The 25,338-nt window shown below is 37.6% G+C and overlaps 1 long non-coding RNA gene across 1 annotated transcript in view; it reads right to left on the reverse strand.

The window, feature by feature from the left end:
• Positions 1-1,325: 1,325 nt before the first annotated feature.
• The window catches only part of LOC123384459, a 198,702-nt gene continuing 174,689 nt past the window's right edge, over positions 1,326-25,338 (reverse strand). The window contains exons 2-3 of the long non-coding RNA XR_006595560.1: positions 10,610-10,774; positions 1,326-1,893 (exon numbers count right to left, since the gene is read on the reverse strand). This is a non-coding gene — a long non-coding RNA (uncharacterized LOC123384459). The remainder of the gene's footprint in view (positions 1,894-10,609; positions 10,775-25,338) is intronic.

Below are 25,338 nucleotides of genomic sequence, written 5' to 3' on the forward strand. Positions count from 1 at the left end.
TTCTCAATGTTGGGTGAGTTGAGCTTCCTTTGTGAGCCAAAGCCTGCTATGTTTAATGATCACACAGTATATAAGAAAATATCAGGTTTGATTTCCTAAAGCCTAGCACAAGCTTAGCACAAGAAAGATGTCCAATAAATGTATGCTAATTAACAAATCCATGATTTTTACAATTCTCTTATGGAGTACACAGGACAAGTATAATTAATCCCATTTCACAGACTAAGTAAAAGACAAGAAGTTAAAGTCAACCATTCAGTCATGGCAGCCCAAGAACTCAGTGACTTAGAAAAAACTATTTTTTATTCTTACTACATGTTCAACTAAGTTTAACAGATGAATCTGGTCACATTAGCCGTTTATTCCTGAGGTCTTTTGTCCAATTGAAAAGATTTACTTGGTGCCATACCTTTATTGGATACCAGATAATTTTATCCATTCAGAGGACTTAACAACAAATGCAATGGCTTGAGTTAAATCAGCCTTTCTTGATTAAAAGACTTTTTTTCAAAAATTTTGTTTAATGTTTATTTTTGACAAAAAGACAGAGCATGAGAGAGGGAGGGGCAGAGAGAATGGGAGACACAAAATCCGAAGTAGGCTCCAGACTCTGAGCTGTCAGCACAGAGCCCAATGCAGGGCTCGAACCGACGGACAGTGAGATCATGACATGAGATGAAGTCAGATGCTTAAGTGATTGAGCCACTCAGGTGCCCCAAAAGCCTTTTTAAGTGTATTTTTTACTCTTTGATATTGGGAGAAAGTTGCCTCTTCCAATCCTACAATTCCTTGAATTTATGGACTTTCTCTATTCTTCTTGCTTGCAAATTGGTCAGTTCTTATCTGAATTCATCTTTTTTGAAATATCTTGATACAGCAAACAGTAAACAGCAACCAACACACATTACTTACATTCTATTTTCTACCTCTTCTTCTAGAGATACAAACTAGTAGCTATATTAACTTCCTTTCAAATTATCACAGAAGACAGTTTACCATTTGTCTAGCCTCTAGTAATAGTTTTCTGCCAACCAGCACCCAACCAAAAGGTCAAAGCCACATCTGATAGGCTTTGATGCAGCAATCCCCATTTCAATGTCTAATATTTGTTTCTGTCAGTATGGGCTATGTTATGCAGCAATAACAAACAGCCTTTATATTGCTGCTTTAAATTTTCTCACCCACACTACATGTTCAGTGTGGATCTGAAGAGTTACCTCTATTCATCACAGTCATTCAGAGACTTAGGATATCCAAGATTCTGTCTTAACACATTTCCAAGATCATTATAGCAGGGGTAGAGACATAACAAATGGACCTTTGGCTTTGAAAGTTTCCAGTCATCTTTTATTAATCAAACCAAGTCATGAGTCTTTTGGGTTGGGAAGTGCTAACCCATCACAGACCTGGAAAAAGGAGAACCAGTATGTTTGTGAACAGTCCCAATTAATTACTACCATAGTCACTTAGTTATATAGTCACAGAGGTAATATTGAAATTCAGGTCTATGATTTTTAGTTTTTTCATTTGCTTTAATTATTCATACAAAAAAACTATAATGAAACTAGTGCCAACATTTAACCCCAAAGTGGCAGGTGTATGTATATATATGTATGAATATGTATGTATACACGCGCACACACACACACACACACACACACACACACACACACACTTTCCTAGGGGTTTAAGTTGAAGACAGAACCTGAAAAATTAATCATTTAGAACCCTGAACAGAGTAAAGTATACAATTAAAATCTTGAAAGCCTTTTTGTCTGAATGAGACTTTATCCTGTTTTTTCTGCTCCCTCCTTCATCAGAACAGATGGTCATACTGATACTCTTGGTGTCTGCACACCATGTCTGCTCACAATGCCTTCCCAGATAAGGTCACTAGAAAAGCAAAGAAAAATACAAGATACCCAGTTAAATTTAAATTTATATAAGCAAATAAGCTTTTAGTAGAAGTATGTTCCAAATATTGCACAGGGCATACTTATACTAAAAACTTATTTGTTGTTCATCTGATATTCAAATTTAACTGGGCATCCTGTACTTTATTGGGCAACTCTATTCCCACAACCAACTAATCAAAGAAGCTGACCTAAATTAACTTCATGTAACATTTCTGAAGCTATTTCAAAGTTTATTTTCTCCCTTATCCTAAACTAGGCCCTGTTTTTTAGCCCAAGTAAGCCACATGTAAGTAAAAACATTTCGTCAACTAACTTGTTAAGAACCATGGAAAAAGCATTATTCCAAGTATCTTTGGCAAGATAGATAACTAATTATTCCAGAATGTAATTTAATAATTGAATTACTCTTACCATATCATTACAATGACAAACCTAGCCATTGAGTAGAGTACATTAAGTGTCAATTTGGGCATAAGGGCAGCCATGTTGACTATGAAGTCCTCGAAAGGCAATTCTAGTGATGGTAAATTTCAGAAGCGTTTGTTGCCTATTTTTGAAATCATACCAAGTCACTGAAAAGAAAGACCTGGGTAACAACACTCAATGAAAATTTATCAACACAGGAATCAGCTTAAAAATTAATTGAAGTACAGAAAAAAAAGGTGGTCAGATACAAGGTCAGCAAGCAGAACTCCAGTTTTCCTATATACCACCCATAACCAGTTAGAAAATATAATAGGAAAAATGCCACTTACTATAACAACTACTATGAAATACCTAGATAAAAGTAACACTATACAAATACATACATGATCTTCATTTTAAAAGTTATAATATTTAAATTTGTTTATATTAGTATATTTATTTTATGTTACATATTTAACATTATATTATTTATATTTATTTCCAAATGTTAAAAAATACCTGAGTAGGGGGAGCCTGGGTAGCTCAGTCAGTTAAGCATCCAGCTCTTAGACTGACTACACTCAGGGCTGACTACATAATTTGGGAGACTTAATGCAAATTGAAATCCAAATTTTGGCTCAGGTCATGATCTCATGGTTCCTGAATTCAAGCCCCACATCAGGCTCTGCAGTGACAGCATGGAGCCTGCCTGGGATTCTCTCTCTCCCTCTTTCTCTGTCCCTCCCCCACTCTCTCTGTCTCTCAAAAATAAATAAATAAAATAAAAAATACCTGAGTAAATACAGCAACATACAATGCTCATAAAAATAAAGATGTTAGGGCACCTGGATGGCTCAGTCAGTTGACCATCCTACTCTTGACTTCGGCTCAGGTCATGATCTCAGGGTTCATGAGATTGAGCCCCACATCAATCTTCCTTCAAGGGCAGATCCTGCTTGGGATTCTCTTTCTCCCTCTCTCTCTGCCCCCCCACTTGTGCCCTCTCTCAAAATAAATAAATAAATAAATATTTAAATAAATAAATAAGTTAATAGTCCCCAAGTAACATGTTAATTTCAAAGCAATTCACCTAGAATTCACAACTGAACTTTTCACCAAAACTGGTAAGCTGATATTAAATTTCATAGAGAAAACCAAATGAACAATATGCAAGGCAATTTTGAAAAAGAAAAGTAAAAGGCAAATATTTAATAGATATCCAAATATATCCTAAGCTGCAAATAACTCACAGTGCAAAACTAAAAAAGAAAGAAAAGATCTCCCAAACAAAAGAAAAAAATATGTGAATCTGGAATATGAAATGGACATCATTTACATCAATGGGTAAAAAAATAGACTATTCAAAAATTATGATCTATTAAAACAAATGACTTCATTTTTTAAAAAAGTAAAAATTTTTACACAAAAATTTAAGAAAAATTTAATATCTCAATAAAAAAGCAGAATTTTATAGCTATGCTTAAAATCAAAGAGTAAATGTACATGACTTCACGTTTGGAAATCCTTTTAAACAACACATGAAATACCAAAAGACATTTAAAACATTTGATAAATTTTATAAGATCAAAATTTCAAATTTTCAAGTGAGACAGAAGACACTATAAATAAGAGTAAAACACGAACAAAAAACAGGGAGAAAACATTTACAATGGATATAATAGATAGATACAATAATCTATCTATTAATAGATAGATATAATAATAGATACAATAGCTGTATCAGCTCATTCTCATTACTTAGCCTCTCAGTACCCTAACTTTTTTAATCTGTTAAGTAAGGATACTAAAAATAACTACTTTGTAAGGTGATTGCAACGATGAAATGAATATATGTAAACTTAAAATACTGTCTGGTAAATATTAGCTATGTATACAAATATACATAAAAATATATACACACACAACTACACAGGCCACAAAGGAAAAGATAAAGGATTGAACACAAAATATTAACCAACAGAATGGTTAATATATTAAAAGGTAGTTAAGTTCACTAATAAACAAGGTAATGTAAAATAATAGGAGACAATTTTTCAAGCATAGGAATGGCAATTTTTTTTTTAGTAGTAATGTTAACTGAGGTGAAAGTGTGGGAAAATTCCAGTAGTAATGCAGGTAAGAGTTACCAGTTTGGAGAGCCTAGAAAAGGTATATACGTGAGTTTTAAAGACACACAATGACATGTGATTCCATTTCGCATTATCTCATTATCTCCACTCAGAGCTGACTACATAATTTGGGAGACTTAATGCAAACAAATTTAAATCCAGGGGCAGGAAATGTCCAGGAAGAACTGGTGACCCCCAAAATTGTAATGTCCATGCTAAGATATGCTAGATTCCTAGGTGGTATGTGGGTGAGAAGTCCCCCAACTCACTTCGCTGAATTGTCAGTCCCCCCCCACCCCACACCCTCCCCCCCCCCCACAGAGTGGCCCAGGCAGGCATGACAGAGCTATAGGACTTCTATAGCTATAACCCCAATCCTCCCCACATCTATGCACAGGACCTCTCTGGGGGTAGTAGGTAACAGAGAAAGACACCCATTTCTTCTAACCCCTTCAATGCATACTGCACATACATACAACCCAAGGGTCAACAGACCATGATGAGGTGGGTAAAGCCAGGGGTCCATAGGACATTTGCTTAGACTCTGAAAACCTGTCCTGGGGAGGAGGTGGGACCCCTTAAACTGTGGCTATAAGCCTCTACATATGCATCATTGCCCCCATTGAACTTGACTTAAAAAAACACAACTTCAAAGATAAAATTATTAATCATTTCAAGACAGGAAACACAAAACATTAAACCAAAGGTGGGACCCTTCTGAGCCAGGGGTCCTCTGAAGCCATCCCTGCAAACCCACCAACTTTACTGCACACAGAACACCCAGTCATCTGTCTCCTCATGAAATGTCCACAAAGAAAAGATATGCACCTTCTAGAATTTAGAGTTCTCAGAACAACTGTTCTAAAGCAGAGCTCTCCAGTGGACAAGTGCTGCCCACTTACACAGAGTTCCCCAAACAGCTTTTTATATCCTCATCTTAAAATAATGAAGAGAGACCTTAACATTATGATCACCTAACATTGGAAGAAAATCTCCAAAGAGAAGACATAGATAAAGGTTTAAAAAGAAAAGAAAAATGATGCCACAGGGAAAGAACAATTTAGGAGAATTAAACAAAATTCTAAAAACCTCTAATTATTATTCTCAGAAATCTCAATGTGATATTTTATCCATAAACAATAAGAAATTACTTTAAAAAGTCAGTGAATAACCAAAAAAATCTGATGTGTAGAAAATATATTAAATTAAAAAAGAAAAAACAATGTGAAGTTTAGGAATAAAGTCAAAGAAATATCCCCAAAAAGAGAATATAAAGCAAAGAAATGAAAAAAATATGTGAATGAAGAATTAATTCATATGACCTAAGCAGCAGACATTCCAATTTAAAAGGAAATCTAGAAAGAGACAGAGATAACAGAGGAAACAGAGAAAGAGAAAAAATACCTAAGAAATAACACAAGAAAATTTCCTGTAGGTGAAGGTCATGAGACTCCAAATTTAAAAACCCACTCTAAATGAAAAAGACCCACACTCAGGCAAAAATCTGTACCGTGTTACATTACTCAGAATAAAGATGCTAAAAGCAAGGCAGGGGGTGGCTTGATGGGCTGAATGGGTGAAGGGGAGTAGGAGACACAGGCTGCCAGTTATGGAATGAAGAAGTCACAGGAATAAAATGCACAACACAGGGAATACAGACAATGATATTGTAATAGTGTTATATGGTGACTGATGGCAGCTACACTTGTAGTTGAGCACAGCGTAACATTTAAAGAAGTTGAATCATTATGTTGTATACTTGAAACTAATATAACATTGTGTTTCGACTCAAATTTAATTTTCTTTTTAAAAAAAAGCACTGTCACTGACACTGGAATAATAAACTGATTGCCTTCAGAGTGCTTACAATAATACTAGATGCCTTCATTATTTTAAGGAGAAATAATTTTAAAACTTGAATTCTTATGCAACCAAATGATCAATCACGTTTGACAGTACAAAAAAATATCTATTTTCAGGTATGTTCAGAAAATTTACCCTTTACATGCCATTTCTTAGTATGTTCCCTGAGAATATCCTGGAGCAAAAAGAAGTGGGAATAAGAAACGAGAGGAACATTCCAGAGAAGCAGTGAGGAGATGTCCCAAGTTAAAGCTGGTCCACAAGCCTAGAGAACGATAGTCACCATTAGAACAATAGAATGGATGGATGGCCTTGAGAGAAAATCTCTGGGAAGAAAGATCCATACATCCTTTAACTGAAAAGAGTTTTGTGGGGTTTTTTTAGGGATATGAAAAAGGCAAATAATGAAAGAAAATAAAATGCTATCAAAAAGAAGTGAACGCTATATAAAAAGAAAATCATAGTGTACTCTTGGTGCATGGTATATTTGCATAGTTACAGTAATATAAATGGCACACTGTTGGTTGTCAACTTTTAAATTCAGCTTATAAACAAAGCACATAACTGAAATTAACACTGTAAAGGACAGGATTATAAAGTAAGGTGAAAGAGTGGAAAGGAAAAAACTGAAGGAAGAGACAGCATCATCATTATACAGTCAGGAATCCAGATGTAATATATGTAATTATAAGATAAGAAATAAAGGCCTAAGTATTTTAATTATACAGATAACCAATAGAGAAACGAAATGTAATGCTAGAACTGTATTGGGGAAAGACGGGGATAGAAGGTAGCAATAGCCTAAGGGTAATCATATTCCATCAGCAGGAAATCAGTATAGTTTCTGAAACTGGTAACTGATTATTGATATGGGCATAGATTATTTAGACATCGGGAGTTAATAACCATAGGCAACTGCTCAGAGAGGTTGCCTCTGATGAGTGGGTGTTCATGGGGCAGATTGTTGCATCTTATTATCTGCCTTCCTTGTCCCTTTTCCTTTTTTAATCAAAGGCATTTATTGCTTTGATGCAAATATATTCAGAAGAAAAGGAAATGAAAGCGGAGAGATATTGAGGTAGATTTGTATGTACTGTTATCAAAAATCTCTAAGGCATATTATTGAATGACAAATGCATTTTAGGAAAAGATATGTATAGAATGATCCCATTTATGTCAGACAACAAAGCACAATTTGTCAACAAAAAAAATCCACAATATAACATTGTAAAACATGTATGGGTAAATATATGTAAATGTATTTAAAATTCATTAGAAACCATCTGAAGTGTCAATACCAAACCTATTGGTGTTACCTGTGAAGAAGAGATGGATGTTTGGGAATGGCTAGAAATAACGTAATGTTTTACAAAGGAAATAAATTCATGTATTACCTTGTAATTAAATGTTAAACATTACACTGGCAGATCATGATCTATTGGCTGGTAAATCCTGATTAGCATGTAAAGTTTAGGTAGGTTTGATTCAATTTCCTTTTTAATTCCTACAGTATTACAAAGAGTTTGGCCTGTAAACAAATACTACCCATTAATACTGAAGACAGTTTCTTATCTTAAAAAAAATCAATAGCTCCTTCAATAGCTCTGCTATATCCTTGAATAATTAGAGCTGCCCTTTCTGATAATGTGTATGCTGCTTAGGGAGGCATGCACACAATTTGCTCTGCTTTAATTTGTTTATCTATTGAATGTGGTTTAATTTTAATTATCCAGCGACCATTAACATGTGCTTTTACGTAGAGAGGAAAGGCAAGCTTAAATATGCACTATCTGAATATCACTGTTTATTACATTTACCAGTGGGTAAAATAACTTTAAAACCTTTGCAGGAATTTAGAGATGCAAATAAAACATTCAAGCTTCCTTTGTGGTCGGGCTTGTGCATAGAGGTGAGCACTTTGAGCATTTCAGAAAAACTCAAGTCAGTGGAGCAAAGTATTCTAAAGCCATTCTTAGAAGGAAGTGAAGCAGGTGGTTGCCTTTAGGGCCACCTTTCCCTGGGCATCTCAGTATGACATCAATTTCAAATGTTCCATCCCGTTGTCTCTATGGGCCATTAAAGCACTCACAGAAACTCCAACAACATGGGCTGCAAACAACATCACATTTAATACCCACGCTTTCAGAAGCACTAGTGAAGGAGATACTGTTTGCCCAAATCTAGGCACTAGGAATGATGCACCTGGGTCTAAAATGGGTTCTCTGGTAAGGTACCAAGAGTCTCGGCGGCTCCGGAAAGGCAGCAAGATTAATTCACATCACACATGGGAAACGTTAAGTTTTGGAGAAAAGCCAGACATGCGGGATAATGATTCCAGAAATTTGGTCATGGGAGGCAAGCAAGCAGCAAGAAGGCATGAGTGCTGCCATCCCACCCCCTGATCTCCTCTACCTGACATCTGGAAAGACAGTCTGGGGACCATAGAATGTGAAAGCCTGGAATTTCTAGCCTGATGCTTGTAAATGAGAGTGACCAGATTTCTTCCTCTCGGCCTCCCAGAAGCTACTCAGAAAGATTATAAAGAAAGTAAGGCTGGGACACCTGGGTGACTCAGTTAATTGAGTGTCCGACTTCAGCTTAGGTCATGATCTTGCAGTTCATAAATTCAAGCCCCTGGTCAGGCTCACTGCTGTCAGTGCAGAGCCTACTTCAGATATCCTCTGTCCTCTCTCTTCCCTTCCTCAGCTTGCAATCTCTCAAAAAGAAACAAAGAAAGAAAGGAAACAGGAAGAAAGAAAGGCTAACTTGCAACCAGCAGATAGTTGAAGATCTAATGGACAGTATAGGGATACAAACAACATTGTATCAATATGCTTCAAACTTGCCAAGAGATTAGATCTTAATTATTCCCACTACAAAAAGAGAGATGCTAATTATATGGGGTGATGGAAGTACTAGCTAATGCTACAATGGCTGTCATATTGCACTGCATAAATGAATCAAATCAACATGTGGGACATCTTCAACTCACACAATATTATATGTCAAATATATTTCAATTAAAAAAATATAAAGCCAAATTGGATTTTAAAAAAGAAAAAAGAAAACAAAGGAAAGCTAATGGAATGGTTCCTCATTGATTCCCTCCCCCACTGGAATTTGATTTCAAACATTCACAGTGCCAACTCCACCTTTTCCCCCTGAGGTCTCAGAAGATGGCACCATGGTTAAGTCCAGTAAGTGGGAAAAGAAGCTGGCAAGAAAGAGCTACAGCAGCTACCTCTCCCTCCTTCCCCATCTGGAGGAGGCCTCTGCTATGCAAACCCACGTGCATCTGCTTGTTCTCCCTCACACTTCTTCACTGCGAAGAGAAATCACTTCTTCTGAGCAAATTCGGTGCTTTCACTTACGCTCTGGAGTCTCTCTCTCCCTTCATCCCCCTCAGGGACCTTACTTCACACATTTTCCCTTTTGTGTCTCATCTCCAGACATCACCCGTCTACTAGCCTCTCCATTTATTATACATACTTGCTGCCCTTCTCCCTTCCCATTCCCCTCTAGGTATCATCTGCTCTCCTGTTTCCTCTCAACAACCAGAGAGAGATTTAGATCAAAGTTTCTCAACCTGAGCACTACTGATATGTTAAGTCAAATAATTCTTTCTTCGTGGGGGTGGGGGTTGGTGTCCTGCACACTGTAGTATGATTAGCAGCATCCCTGGCCTCTACCCACTAGACACCATTAACACCCCCTCCCTCCTTCCAGTTGTAACAACCAAAACTATCTCTAGATATTACCTAATGTCTCTCCCTGGATGGGTCGGGGAGGGTGTGGAGTTGTGTGAAATCTCTCCCAGCTGAAAATCACTGAATAGTTATGCTTCTAGCAAGAAACATCGTAGATTGAGGATTTAGAGGTCAGTGTATGATCAGAGAGCAAAGTGAAGCCTTATTCTCTCCCATACCACTACTAAATAGTATTGCTGTCCAAAAATATTAAGAAAAATAGGAAAATAGAATATTTCCTAAGAACTTTCTCTTTTACTTCTTTTTTGTTACTTTACATTAAAAAGCACCCTTCTTCAAAGAATAATAAAGGCAAATTACTGGAGTCCATATAACGTGATTCGATTTGTGAGTATTCCTGGAAGAATACGCATCTTAGTTCTGTTTTGCTATATAGCAATATTGTCACAAGCTTAGCAGTTTTAAACCACACATATATTAACTCACAGTTTTTGTGGGTCAGGAATCTTGGCGTGGCTTATCCGAGTCCTTGGCTTCCATGTCTTTTACAAAGCTACAATCAGCTTGTCAGTCAAGGCTGCAATCTTACCTGAAGCTCACTGGGGTAGGATCTGTTTCCAAGTTCATATGGCTGTTGCCAGGACCCAGCTCCTCGTTGACTGTTGGCGATAGTCACCCTTAATTCCTTCCACACGAGACTCTCCGTACAACAGCTTACTTCATCAAAGCCAGCAAGGGAGAAAATCTATTGAGTCTGCAAGCAAGACAGAAGTTTCCATCTTAAGTCTCACAAAAGTATGCCATATTGTGTTGTTCAGAAGCTAGTCACAGATGCTGCGCACATTCAATAGGTGGAGAGTACAGAAGGACTTCCAGGAGGTGGAGATCGCTGGGGGGGGGGCCATCTTAGAGTCCAAACCAACCAAAAATTATTAATGGGGCATACTTTTGGGTGGAGAACAACAGATTCTGAGGAGAAAGCTTTTCCCGTTTAATTTGCATCTCTCTGGCTAGTTTGCATTTTGATCCCTTGTGTGCAATACTTTTTATTTTTAATGTATATTTTGATGTTTTTCCCTCTTGGACAGAAGCAGATGCAATGAACAGTTTTCCACAGACACAAGATACCACTTCTTTTGGCATTAGGTGACGACATATACAAAGTACTTGTTTGTTGACCATCAAAACTATGTGCTAGTGACTTAGGGGGTGGGTTGTTTGTTTGAACTCAGATATTTGGATAATACTTAAATTCTTTGGCATATTCTGATTATAAAAGCTAATCTAATGGGAACTGAAAACAGCCTGGTAATTTGAAACAATTATTTTGTGATTAGACATAATTCATACACTTTTGTTAATTCATTCCACAAATATTTTGAACATTTATTACATGCCTGACATTGTTTCACTCCCCATCAGTTAAATAACATTTAAAGACAAGTAGAGTTTAATTTCCCAATTCAGTCTTTGATAAGAATATTAAGATGAATTTTTTCAATGTTTATTTTTGAGAGAGAGAGAGAGAGAGAGAGAGAGAGAGAGAGAGAGAGACAATGCACAGGCAAGGGAGGGGCAGAGAGAGAGACACACACACACAGGATCCGAAGCAGGCTCCTGGCTTGGAGCTGTCAGCACAGAGTCCAATGCGGGGCTCGAATTCATGAACCACGAGATCATGACCTGAGCCAAAGTCAGACACTTAACCACCTGAGCCACCTGGGTGCCCTAAGATGAATTTTCTAATCTCACAAGAAAACAATGATGCTTAAAAGGTTAATAAGAAACCAAGACTCCAAACTATCTTTCCTCCATAAGATATTTTGATCCCAATCTATCACCATATTTTTGGTATAGATCAAAGGATCCCAAACTTGCTTGAGCTCTTTTCCTGTTTCAGGAATTTTATGGCACCACTAGACCCAAAGAAGTATCTAACCATTCCATTTATTTAGGTTAGGTCCAGATGACAACAAACATTTATGTTCTAACAACTCAGTAGACATTTGAAAAATGAATACACCTAACTCAAAATTTAAAAAATAGTACTGCCACACTTACCAATGTGTGGTGTACTTTTCATGGGCAATTATGTAGTTGCTCAAACTTGGAAGTCAGATCACACTCTGCCACCCTCATTTGTGGCTTGTTGGTTCACAAATTGGCCCTCTTGCATGGAGGGCAAGGCAAGACCAAAGAAAGAGGCCACTCCGGGTGGGTAGGTGACAAGTCTAATAAGCAAGGGAATTTAAGGAGGCTTGTCTTGAACAGCCACAAGACAAGTGGATATCTGTGGCCGCCCACCAGTATCTTCACATTTTATGTAGAGACCTTAACTGAATTTAGTCATGTATACTGCCCAGATGGTCTCAATAACACTTCACTCTCTCTCTCAGGGCTCCTATCTTAAAACAGCTCCTAGTATGGGAATGGTGGATGGAATGTACGTTTCAAGGACAGGGGATGGGATGAGGAGCCTCCAAGCGCCTGGGTCCAGCTCATGGCTCAACCAGTAGTCAGGATTTCTCAATGACCTCCTCCGACACTGCCCCACAGTGATTTTCCCCAAGGTGCTTATTTTTTATCATAGGAACCACTTGTTTATCAATACACGACATAATTATTTAAAATGACTACAAGCTGGGGCGCCTGGGTGGCACAGTCGGTTAAGCGTCAGACTTCAGCCAGGTCATGATCTCGTGGTCCGTGAGTTCGAGCCCCACGTCAGGCTCTGGGCTGATGGCTCAGAGCCTGGAGCCTGTTTCCGATTCTGTGTCTCCCTCTCTCTCTGCCCCTCCTCCGTTCATGCTCTGTCTCTCTCTGTCCCAAAAATAAATTTAAAAAAAAGTTGAAAAAAAAAATTAATAAAATGACTACAAGCTAAAGTTGAAACTGTGAACTTCATTGTTTCAGCAGCTCATGCAGTATCCAAGAGACGTTGAGTATTGTTGTTTCCTTCAAGAATCTAAAATATGCTGAGGCACTCCTGTGAATTTATTGCAGTGTATCAGGGCTCATATGTACCCAGTTTGGGAATCTAAGGCAGAGGTGTGATAAATATTTAGGAAAAAAATGCACAATCAAAATTCACGTATCTATTTGATATTTCTACAGGAATCTTTCTACCAAAGTAAAAATTCAACTAAATCCAGTTTGATCCCTGACATATTAAGACCCCAAATCAAAGTGAAATGGGAAAATAAACAGAGAAATTATGGTCTAGAGATTCCAAGAAACTTTTCAGTATTGGAAGACATCAGTCATGAGTGATTTTATATATATATATATATATATATATATATATATATATATATATATAAATGCCTGTACCCCTAAAAATTCTGTTGCATTAAGAAAGCAATTTATTCTTGTGGTTTCAAACTTTTATTATTTGGAATAAAACTAAACCTACAAGTATTCTGGGTAGGTGGGTTCTAAGTTAATCAATCAATACTTGAGGGGAATTTGAGTGACTGACTTGCAAATCACTCTTTATTAAAGACTACGCATAATGTAGGAATTCTTATTCCAGATATCCACAAGAGGACAGAGGCCCTGCTTACCCTCTTATCTTGCTATGCACTCAGTGACAGAATTTGTTCTGCACAAAAGCAAGCGCATAGTCATTAATCTCTTCTGAACATAACTGACCATTGTCCTTTTGACCTTCGTCCTCAGTCTAGGGATGAAAATTTCTCCTGCCAGACATTTTGGTGAAGCTACAAAACTACCCCTACCAGAATTCCCTCTCTGTTGAGAATGAAATTAGGTATGGCCTGTAGAGTAAGAAACAAATTGAATTCATTTAACCGAATTGCTATCTGACCAATAAGGCTCATCTCAAAGCACAAGCAGAAGTTTCAAGGCAGGACTAGCATCAACAAGATGAATTGCACTCTCAGTCTGCCTGGCAGAGCTAGATGCTGACCGTGCGATTACCGGAAGGTGAACCCATGAGTCAACTTCTTTTTTGGAACTATCTTAGTTTCTGTCTCACATTAAAAAAATAGCTTGTCTATGTCTAAACAGTTCTATCCATCTATGCAGAAGATATTCTATTGTGCAATTGTAAGATTAGAATAATAAACCTTTTGTTGGATGGAAAAACTGCGAAAAGAGTTTTTCAGCGACATCTTCAAAGCATTGGTGTCTGCATTATCTGTCAAGTCTAAAGTCACTTTACAGAAGTGAGTTAGGAAGTATTAGGGTGAACTAGACAAACTGGGCCAAATTTTCTAGAATTAAACAATCTGGGTGTCAGACTGTCACATTATGGTATCTCTCTCTGCCTCAGCATAGAGTAGGCATTGACTCATGAACCACGGCCTGCTTGGCAGATGTGCCGGTCTCTAAGGATCTTCTTCACACAAACTCATGCTTTTATTTAACAATACCTTTGGTGCTGCACACACACTCAGGTCATTCTAGTCTCCAAAGAGGAAGCCTGCTTTATTTTGATAATATGCATTATTACCTCCCTCTTGAGCATTTGCTGTTCCAATTTACATACCTCCTCACTTTATATATACAACTTACATGAAAATACACACATGCTTTGAACTCAGTTCAATCTGGATTTGATCCCAATCCTGCTACTTTCTAGCTGTGAAACCATTTAGAGAATACTTAACCACTCTGAGCGTCAGTCTCCTCTTCTATAAAATCTTTTCTTCACCATGTTATTTGTAGAAGTAAATGCATACGGTGTGCCCAATAAACAACATCTATTAATGATATATTCTGAAGTAAGTCTTATCTATCTTGTATACAAGTTTAAAGACCATAGAAGCATAAGAAATTTTCCAGACCCAATCCTGACCTTGAGGACTCCTTCTTCTTCCAGACATCTTTCAAGATCACAAAAACTAGTCATCTCAACTGAAGGATCCACACCTACTTTATTCAAGGCAAGGTTTGGGGATATGAAATATGCCCCGAGTTGACAACTATAAGGTACTCAGGTTGTACTAAGGACAGAGGCTCAGAAGTGCGTGTAAACTCAAAGACTTTAAAGAACGGACAGGAAAAAGAATGGTTTATTCTATATTTCAACAAATGCATTTTCCTCTAAACAATTTTCCATTTTCACTATTAATTTGATGCATTTGTTACTTATTGATACTTTCTTATGCTGAATGTCTTCAAATATTTCCTCAGTTTCCATATATTTCAGAAACATTTTAGCTGAAACATTGTGGTAGCTAATCTACATTGAGTTATGCACCTTCTTCTAGAAATCCTGCCATTTGTAAGGAATATTACTAATGAACTGTTAAACAATTAGAAGGTAAATGTCATGTGGAAATTAAATTCATTTCAGTCGGTCACTACCCTAGGATTATCTAGAAAGCTGTCATGAGATATCTAACCACGACTGTGTAAAATCACGTAGAGCTGATTTAAAAAATTGGATTTTGCCTCATGTTAGCTCCACTCTTATTTAGTAAAAGAACTGGCTAAATCTGGTAAGAGGATAATACTTCTTGTATAGTTTTTAGGAATTAATAAGTGACCCCAAAGGAAAAAAAAAGAACCCAAACAATCAATTTAAAAAATGGCAGAAGAAATGAACAAACATTTCTCCAAAGAAGATGGCCAAGATCCAGATGGCCAACAGGCATATGTAAAGATGCTCAACATCACTCATCATCAGGGAAATGTAAATCAAAACTACGAGATATCACCTCACATGGGTCAGAATGACTAAAATCCAAAACACAACAAACAACAGATGTTGACAAGGATGTGGAGAAAAAGAAACCCTCTTGTACTGTTGATGAGAATGCAAACTGGTGTACCCACTGTGGAAAACAATATGGAGGTTCCTGAAAAAGTTAAAAGTACCCTACAATTCAGCCATAACACTACTGGGTATTTACACAAAGAATACAAAAATGCTAATTCAAAGGGATATATGCAGGGGCCACTGGGTGTCTCAGTCAGTCAAGTGTCTGACTCTTTAGTTCAGCTCAGGTCATGGTCTCATGGTTTGTGAGTTCGAGCCCTGTGTTGGGCTCTGCACTGTCAGCCGAGCCTGCTTGGAATTCTCTCTCTTCCTGTCTCTGACCCTCCTCTACTTGTGTTCTTTTTCTAAAAAAAATAAATAAATTTTAAAAATAATACCCACAAAGGGATACATGCACCCCTATGTTTATTGTAGCTGTTATTTACAACAGCCAAATTATGGAAGCAGCCTAAGTGTCTATCAATAGATAAATGGATAAAGAAGATGTGGTATATATACATACAATGGAATGTTAGTCATAAAAAAGAATGAAATCTTGCTATTTGCAATGACATGGATGGAGCTAAACAAGTATTTTGCTAAGTAAAATAAGTCATAGAAAGATAATATCATATGAATTCACTCATATGTGGAATTTAAGAAAACACATGCACAAAGGGAAAAAAGAGAGAGAGAGACAAATCAAGAAGCAGACTCTTAACTATACACAACTATTAGTTACCAGAGGGAAGGTGGATAGGGGGAATCGTTGAAATAGGTGATGGAGATTAAAGAGTACCCTTGTGATGAGCACTGGGTGATGTATGAAATTTCTGAATCACTACATTGTATGCCTGAAACTAATATAGGACTGAATGTTAACTATATTGGAATTAAAATTTTTGAAGAGAATTCATAAATGGCATCACCATAAATTTACTCAAATGATATAATATGTATCAGATGACAACTATGAAAATAAAAATGTATATGATTATTTATGTTACTACAGAAAAAGGATTTACAGACATGAGATATGCTTGACCATGTTCATTTCCTCCATTCTCTATATCTTTAATGGCAAAAAATAGAATCTTCATCCTTATGAAGCTTTGTGATAATTTCCTTAATCAGTAGAATCCAAGAAAATGATAAAAACTAATTAGACTGCCATAATGAATGCTGTGTGTGAACAAAGTGCTCTTCAGAACTAAGAAATTCCAGTATTAATAAGACTAATGTATAGGATTGTTTACACTGAATAGAAGTTAGTGAGCATGTCCTTTTAAATAAAGCCTAAAAGACCTATTAAGACAGAATAAATATGTTAACTCTATCCATTGCCCCAATACCTTCTCCTGTGATATTACTACCACTATAGACTTCCCTATATGCTACCTTCAAAGGATTTAGCTCAAACCTGCATAGTCAGACATACGGGCACACAGTCCATCTTCTCTATATATCTCACCTTTTCTAGATATTCTGTTTCACTTTAGATTACATCAAAAGCAAAGACACCAGTAAATAGAGAGCCCTCTTTTTTGACACCTTGAAGCATAATGGAGTTGTCATAGATTCTAACCTCATATTAACACCATCTACTTCTTTCCTAATCAAATTCCTCACTGACTCATTTAATGTCATTCCACCTTAGAAATTTAAAGAACACCTATGCTACAAATACAAATAGTGACAGATTTCTAAATTAAATAAGACTGCTCTTCACAATATGATCTAATTTTCCAACAAAAAATATTTATCTATGTCCATAAAATTTTGGAAGATAATACTACAAAATTTTAATAACTATTATTTATCTGGAAGGAAAATAATTTCTTACTTTTATTTTTCTCTGTTTCTTGCTTTTACTACAATGGACATATATTAGTAACTATTTTAAAACCTTTCAGAAAAAAATAAGATTGCTGTTCAGATTAATGTAGCTTACACAGTATATTTAAAAAAAAAAAAACAAAACTCACAATCACCATTACCACCAAAAGATAAAAATGAGGTATTAATGTGAACAACATTCTAAATTTAACAAGATTAATTTCCAGATTGTTATTATATATGCTATCAAATATCACCCAGAACTCTAAAAAGTGTTTCCTCATGAAAAGTCCATAAGAAATGATTATGGCCTGGGAAGATGGCGGTGTAGGAGGATGCTGGGCTCACCGCGCATCCTGCTGATCACTTAGATTCCACCTACACCTGCCTGAATAACCCAGAAAACCTCCAGAAGACTAGCAAGACGGAGTCTCCAGAGCCAAACACAGACGAGAGGCCCACAGAAGAGGGTAGGAAGGGTGGAGAGGCTGTGCAAGCTCCAAGGACTGGCGGGAGGGAGCCGGGGGGGGGGGGGGGGGGGGGGGGGGGGGGAAGGGCGGCCCTCCGGCCAAGCAGAAGCCCCAAGTCTGGCTTGCAAAAGCAGAGGGGCCTGACTGTTCCCACAGCAAGCGAGACTTGACATCTGGAAGGTTATAAGCTAACAGCTCTCTTCCAAGAATGGGAGGGCTGGAGGACAACGGGAGGGAGAGTTGTTGAGCCCCTGACGACAGAGCTCAGAATGGCGGGGAACAAAGGCGCTTGCCAGCGCCATCTCCCTCGCCCATCCCCCAGCCAAATCCCAAAGGGAACCAGTTCCTGCCAGGGAACTTGCTTGCACCGCGCAAACACCCAACGCTGTGCTTCTGCGGATCCATCCCTCCAACGGGTCTGACTCCCTCCCGGTGCCGCAGGGCCCCTTCCGAAGCGGATCTCAGAAGGAAAAGCAAGCTGAGCCTGCCCCTCCCGCCCCTGTGCACCTTGCCTACCCACCCCAGCTAATACGCCAGATCCCCACCTTGCCTACCCACCCCAGCTAATACGCCAGATCCCCAGCACCACAAGCCTGGCAGTGTGCAAGTAGCCCAGACGGGCCATGCCACCCCACAGTGAATCCCGCCCCTAGGAGAGGGGAAGAGAAGGCACACGCCAGTCTGACTGTGGCCCCAGCGGTGGGCCAGGGGCAGACATCAGGTCTGACTGTCGCCCCGCCCACCAACACAAGTTATTCAAGACAGCACAGGGAAGTGCCCCGCAGTCCCACACCACTCCAGGGACTATCCAAAATGATGAAACAGAAGAATTCCCCTCAGAAAAACGTCCAGGAAATAACAACAGCTGATGAACTGATCAAAAATGATTTAAACAATGTAAGAGAAAATGTGAATTTAGAATAATAGTCATAAAATTAATCTCTGGGCTTGAAAACAGTATAAAGGACAGCAGAGAATCTCTTGCTACAGAGATCAAGGGACTAAGGAACAGCCAGGAGGAGCTAAAAAAGGCTATCAATGAGCTGCAAAATAAAATGGAGAAAACTACGGCTCGGATTGAAGAGGCAGAGGAGAAAATAGGTGAACTACAAGATAAAATTATGGAAAAAGAAGAAGCTGAGAAAAAGAGATAAAAAAATCCAGGAGTATGAGGGGAAAATCAGAGAATTAAGTGATGCACTAAAGAGAAATAATATATGCATAATTGGTATTCCAAGGAGGAAGAGAGAGGGAAAGGTGCTGAAAGTGTACTTGAAGAAATAATAGCTGAGAACTTCCTGGATCTGGGGAAGGAAAAGGCATTGAAATCCAAGAGGCACAGAGAACTCCCTTCAGATGTAACTTGAATCGATCTTCTGCACAACATATCATAGTGAAACTGGCAAAATACAAGGATAAAGAGAAAATTCTGAAAGCAGCTAGAGATAAACATGCTCTAACATAAAAAGGGAGACCTATTAGACTAGTGACCAATCTCTCTACTGAAACTTGGAAGGCCAGAAAGGAATGGCAGGAGATCTTCAATGTGATGAACAGGAAAAATATGCAGCCGAGAATCCTTTATCCAGCAAGTCTGTCATTTAGAATAGAAGGAGAGATAAAGCTCTTCCCAAACAAACAAAAACTGAAGGAAATCGTCACCACTAAACCAGCCCTACAAGAGATCCTAAGGGCGATCCTGTGAGACAAAGTACCAGAGACATCACTACAAGCATGAAACCTACGGACATCAAAATGACTCTATACCCACATCTTTCTATCATAACACTGAATGTAAATGGACTAAATGCTCCAACCAAAAGACATAGGGTATCAGAATGGATAAAAAAACAAGACCCATCTATTTGCTGTCTACAAGAGATTCATTTTAGACCTGAGGACACCTTCAGATTGAGAGTGAGGGGATGGAGAACTATTTATCATGCCACTGGAAGTCAAAAGAAAGCTGGAGTAGCCACACTTATATCAGACAAACTAGACTTTAAATTAAAGGCTGTAACAAGAGATGAAGAAGGGCATTATATAATAATCACAGGGTCTATCCATCAGGAAGAGCTAACAATTATAAATATCTATGCGCCGAGTACAGGAGCCCCCAAATATATAAAACAATTACTCAAAAACAATTGTTTGGGATCCCCCAAATATATAAAACAATTACTCACAAACATAAGCAACCTTATTGATAAGAATGTGGTAATTGCAGGGGACTTTAACACTCCACTTACAGAAATGGATTGATCATCTAGACACACAGTCAATAAAGAAACAAGGGCACTGAATGATACATTGGATCAGATGGACTTGACAGATACATTTAGAACTCTGCATCCCAAAGCAACAGAATATACTTTCTCCTCGAGTGCACATGGGACATTCTCCAAGATAGATCACATACTGGGTCACAAAACAGCCCTTCATGAGCATACAAGAATTGAAATCATACCATGCATACTTTCAGACCACAATGCTATGAAGCTTGAAATTAACACAGGAAAAAGTCTGGAAAACCTCCAAAAACATGGAGGTTAAAGAACACCCTACTAATGAATGAATGGTCAACCAGGCAATTAGAGAAGAAATTAAAAAATATATGGAAACAAATGAAAATGAAAATACAACAATCCAAATACTTTGGGACGCAGCGAAGGCAGTCCTGAGAGGAAAATGCATTGCAATCCAGGCCTATCTCAAGAAACAAGAAAAATCCCAAATACAAAATCTAATAGCACAACTAAAGAAATAGAAGCAGAACAGTAAAGACAGCCTAAACCCAGCAGAAGAAGAGAAATAATAAAGATCAGAGCAGAAATAAACAATATAGAATCTAAAAAAACTGTAGAGCAGATCAACGAAACCAAGAGTTGGTTTTTTGAAAAAATAAACAAAATTGATAAACCTCTAGCCAGGCTTCTCAAAAAGAAAAGGGAGATGACCCAAATAGATAAAATCAAAATGAAAATGGAATTATTACAACCAATCCCTCAGAGATACAAGCAATTATCAGAGAATACTATGAAAAATTATATGCCAACAAACTGGACAACCTGGAAGAAATGGACAAATTCCTCAACACCCACACGCTTCCAAAACTCAATCAGGAGGAAATAGAAAGTTTGAACAGACCCATAGCCAGCGAAGAAATTGAATCAGTCATCCAAAATCTCCCAACAAATAAGAATCCAGGACCTGATGTCTTCCCAGGGGAGTTCTACCAGACGTTTAAAGCAGAGATAATACCTATCCTTCTCAAGCTATTCCAAAAAAACAGAAAGGGAAGGAAAACTTCCAGACTCATTTTATGAAGCCAGTATTACTTTGATTCCTAAACCAGACAGAGACCCAATAAAAAAAGAGAACTACAGGCCAATATCCCTGATGAATATGGATGCAAAAATTCTCAATAAGATACTAGCAAATCGAATGCAACAGCATATAAAAAGAATTATTATTCACCATGATCAAGTGGGATTCATTCCTGGGATGCAGGGCTGGTTCAACATTCGCAAATCAATCAATGTGATACATCACATTAATAAAAGAAAAGATAAGAACCACATGATCCTGTCAATCGATGCAGAAAAGGCCTTTGACAAAATTCAGCAACTTTCTTAATAAAAACCCTCCAGAAAGTCGGGATAGAAGGAACATACTTAAAAAACATCATAAAAGCCATTTATGAAAAGCCCACAGCTAACATCATCCTCAATGGGGAAAAACTGAGAGCTTTTTCCCTGAGATCAGGAACACGACAGGGATGTCCACTCTCACCGCCCTTGTTTAACATAGTGTTGGAAGTTCTAGCATCAGCAATCAGACAACAAAAGGAAATCAAAGGCATCAAAATTGGCAAAGATGAAGTCAAGCTTTCACTTTTTGCAGATGACATGATATTATACATGGAAAATCCGATAGACTCCACCAAAAGTCTGCTAGAACTGATACATGAGTTCAGCAAAGTCGCAGGATACAAAATCAATGTACAGAAATCGCATTCTTATACACTAATAATGAAGCAACAGAAAGACAAATAAAGAAACTGATCCCATTCACAATTGCACCAAAAGCATAAAATACCTAGGAATAAATCTAACCAAAGATGTAAAAGATCTGTATGCTGAAAACTATAGAAAGCTTATGAAGGAAATTGAAGAAGATATAAAGAAATGGAAAGACATTCCCTGCTCATGGATTGGAAGAATAAATATTGTCAAAATGTCAATACTACCCAAAGCTATCTACACATTCAATGCAATCCCAATCAAAATTGCACCAGCATTCTTCTCAAAGCTAGAACAAGCAATCCTAAAATTCATATGGAACCACAAAAGGCCCTGAATAGCCAAAGAAATTTTGAAGAAGAAGACCAAAGCAGGAGACATCACAATCCCAGACTTTAGCCTCTACTACAAAGCTGTCATCATCAAGACAGCATGGTATTGGCACAAAAACAGACACATAGACCAATGGAATAGAATAGAAACCCCAGAACTAGACCCACAAACGTATGGCCAACTCATCTTTGACAAAGCAGGAAAGAATATCCAATGGAAGAAAGACAGTCTCTTTAACAAATGGTGCTGGGAGAACTGGACAGCAACATGCAGAAGGTTGAAACTAGACCACTTTCTCACACCATTCACAAAAATAAACTCAAAATGGATAAAGGACCTGAATGTGAGACAAGAAACCATCAAAACCCTAGAGGAGAAAGCAGAAAAAGACCTCTCTGACCTTCAGCCGTAGCAATTTCTTACTTGACACATCCCCAAAGGCAAGGGAATTAAAGGCAAAAATGAACTACTGGGACCTTATGAAAATAAAAAGCTTCTGCACAGCAAAGGAAACAACCAACAAAACTAAAAGGCAACCAACGGAATGGGAAAAGATATTTGCAAATGACATATCAGACAAAGGGCTAGTATCCAAAATCTATAAAGAGCTCACCAAACTCCACACCCGAAAAACAAATAACCCAGTGAAGAAATGGGCAGAAAACATGAATAGACACTTCTCTAAAGAAGACATCCGGATGGCCAACAGGCACATGAAATGATGCTCAACGTCGCTCCTCATCAGGGAAATACAAATCAAAACCACACTCAGATATCACCTCACGCCAGTCAGAGTGGCCAAAATGAACAAATCAGGAGACTATAGATGCTGGAGAGGATGTGGAGAAACGGGAACCCTCTTGCACTGTTGGTGGGTATGCAAACTGGTGCAGCCACTCTGGAAAACAGTGTGGAGGTTCCTCAAAAAATTAAAAATAGACCTACCCTATTACCCACAATAGCACTGCTAGGAATTTACCCAAGGGATACAGGAGTACTGATGCATAGGGGCACTTGGATCCCAATGTTTATAGCAGCACTCTCAACAATAGCCAAATTATGGAAAGAGCCTAAATGTCCATCGACTGATGAATGGATAAAGAAATTGTGGTTTATATACACAATGGAATACTACGTGGCAATGAGAAAGAATGAAATATGGCCCTTTGTAGCAATGTGGATGAACTGGAGAGTGTGATGCTAAGTGAAATAAGCCATACAGAGAAAGGCAGATACCATATGGTTTCACTCTTATGTGGATCCTGAGAAACTTAACAGAAGACCATGGGGGAGGGGAAGGAAAAAAAAAAAGAGGTTAGAGTGGGAAAGAGCCAAAGCTTAAGAGACTCTTAAAAACTGAGAACAAACTGAGGGTTGATGGAGGGTGGGAGGGAGGGGAGGATGGGTGATGGGTATCGAGGAGGGCACCTTTTGGGATGAGCACTGGGTGTTGTATGGAAACCAATTTGACAATAAACTTCATATATTGAAAAAAAAAGAAAGAAATGATTATGTAATTTGTAGGTATTATTGAGGGGGAAAAAAACAAAGGAAAGCTGTTTTTATGAAACTAATGCAAGATTTCTTTTTACCCAGACTGTTGAAAAGTCAGAAGAGTCAAATGCACTTATAACTAGAAATGGACCAGATGTGATATCTAAGTTGGAAAGATCAGGCGGGCAAAATTCATAATATAACAGCTTTTAAATATTGATGAGTGTCTGTAGAAACTGCAACAACATGAGAAATGATGGACTTTGCAGGAAAAGTTTTGAAGAGTGAGATTTATAATTGAAAATTGAATGAAGCTTAATAGAATGGCTTTTAATGGGCAGTTGAGAAAGGATACATGAAATGGAAAAATTAAAATTGTTTCCTATAAAACTGCAAATACAAAAGATATGCATTCTGACTAGTATAATGTGGAGGACCCATAAATATTGAATTGTGCTACTTATTAATAATACATTTAAAACATCTTAAGATCCATAAAAGAAACCTGTAGAGAAGAAAATCCAACTTATCCAGAGACACTGGAGTATCCTCTAAAGAAATCACAAGGTAGAATCATGACCACAAGAAAGAAAAAAAAAGCACATAGTGCGAAACTATGTGTATCACTGTTTTCTCTCAATTCACATACTTTTTAATCAACTGGGTGTAAGGTTAAGAGATGTTTAACTTTGCATAAGAAAGTGAATGAAAGCATTAGCAAAATACATGACAATTCCAAATTAGGTATAACTTATAAAAATGGCTCCTCCCATCTCCACTTAAACCTATTAAAGATTGACAGTGAGTATTGGAATTTAAATTTCTATGGGTTCCAAAAAGTGTGGGCAGTTTAAACTTTTAGTAAACTGTAAGGAAGGAGTAAAATATGGAAGAATACCAGGGTTCTAGAACCCCAATTAACATTCTTGCACAATGTTCCAAAATACAAAATAAACAAACAAACATACAAACAAACATTTTGTCAGAAACATGAAAACAGCTATGTAATAATACATGGCTCTATTCTTTAAAGAAAATAGACACAAAGAATAAAAAAAAATATTTGAAAACTAAAGAATAGTTTTTTTTAAAAAAAGAAAAAGTAAATAGAAACAAGGAAAGATTGAGTGCCACCTTATTAAGAAATCCAAATACTGTAATTCCATTACCTGAGGCCCACCTTCCCCCTACACACAGCTATTTTTCCACCATGATCCTATGCTCCTCACATGATCTAAAATATGACACATATCCCAATGCATTATAGTATCTTCCCCACAATGCATTTTTTAAAATTTTTCGCTTTGTTATACTAGAAATTGGATGAGAATGAACATTTAGGAAGTCCTGGCGTTGTGCTCAGTACATTATGTATCTTCTGTTTTTTAATTTAATAATATAAGCTTCCACTACAGACACACATTGGAGTTACCAAACA

The sequence above is a fragment of the Felis catus genome, chromosome A3 (assembly GCF_018350175.1).
Source record: "Felis catus isolate Fca126 chromosome A3, F.catus_Fca126_mat1.0, whole genome shotgun sequence".
In the NCBI taxonomy this organism is placed as follows: domain Eukaryota; kingdom Metazoa; phylum Chordata; class Mammalia; order Carnivora; family Felidae; genus Felis; species Felis catus.